This window comes from Elephantulus edwardii, unplaced genomic scaffold (genome assembly GCF_000299155.1).
Source record: "Elephantulus edwardii isolate Elephantulus edwardi_28Jun2011 unplaced genomic scaffold, EleEdw1.0 scaffold00129, whole genome shotgun sequence".
Taxonomy (NCBI): domain Eukaryota; kingdom Metazoa; phylum Chordata; class Mammalia; order Macroscelidea; family Macroscelididae; genus Elephantulus; species Elephantulus edwardii.
Window position 1 is genome coordinate 7,532,843 of NW_006399879.1, and position 1,030 is coordinate 7,533,872.

Genomic DNA, 1,030 nt, shown 5'->3' on the forward strand with positions numbered 1-1,030 from the left:
CCATTGCACCAAGCGTGGCTGTCCCGGGCCCCATTGCACCAAGCGTGGCTGTCCCGGGCCCCATTGCACCAAGCATGGCTGTCCCAGGCCTGGCTGCTTCATCAGAAGGTCTCCGGGAGGAAGGCATCCCTGGAGATGGAAGGAGTGGAAGAGTCACACCATTGTTTCTCTCTAAGCAGTTATTTTGCTGCCATATCTTGCATTTCACTCTCTGGTTCTGGAACCACGTCTTAACCTGTCTGTAGCGAAGGTTCAAGACCTCAGAAGGTTCTTGCACTGTTTATGGAATGTCTTTGAGGACACATAGCCGGGCCTGCGAGAGCACAGTCTGACCTCCTGCTCCCTGCCCTCGTTCTCTACTCCTCTCATTGCTCTTGCTCTGGGGGCTTGTGGAGAATCAGGGCTTCCTAAACAAGCAGGTCTGTGGAGGGAGGAGGGAGAACAGTCTCTTAGTACAGGAGCTCAGCAGAGGTGTTCGCAAGGATATGTGCCTCAAAAATTGTAGATGTTGGTGAAGACTCCCTGGAATCACAAGCTTCGGTGATGCTTCAGGGAGCAGCTAGGTCCATATCTTCTTTCCTTTTTGCAAGAAAGGTTGTGTCATCTGGATAATTCAGGTTGTGAACAAGCCACACTTGGGAAGTGGGCCAGTTCTGGAGGGACAGGAAGGCACCCGGGTCTCTTCAGGGCTCAATGGAAGTGCGAGGGACATCCCGCATCCTAGAACACCTCCCCGAGTTTCCACTCACCGTGCGCTCAGGGCCACCGGGCCAGGGAGAAGGCCAGGCCACATTGTCAAGGGTTGATTCCTACCACTTGAAATCATGACTCTGAAAGCAATGTGCTTGTGAGGACAGCTCTGGTCCCCATCTGTCGACTGCCCAGGCAACTAAGCACTGAACTAGGACATGAGGGATGTGGTGACATCATGACCAAGGGCTTTCCTTTGAGACACACAGAACTGCCACAGTTTCAAAAGCCAAGGTCAGCTCTCCTCCAGTAAAAACCCTCCCCTGCACAGACCCTCCTC

At 53.5% G+C, this 1,030-nt stretch overlaps 1 protein-coding gene and 1 pseudogene across 1 annotated transcript in view; one reads left to right on the forward strand and one right to left on the reverse strand.

Annotated features, from left to right (window-relative positions):
* The window catches only part of LOC102864904, a 12,424-nt pseudogene extending 11,631 nt beyond the window's left edge, over positions 1–793 (reverse strand).
* The window catches only part of ABLIM2 (actin binding LIM protein family, member 2), a 125,017-nt gene that overhangs the window by 34,033 nt on the left and 89,954 nt on the right, over positions 1–1,030 (forward strand). The gene's annotated exons all lie outside the window — the stretch shown is intronic.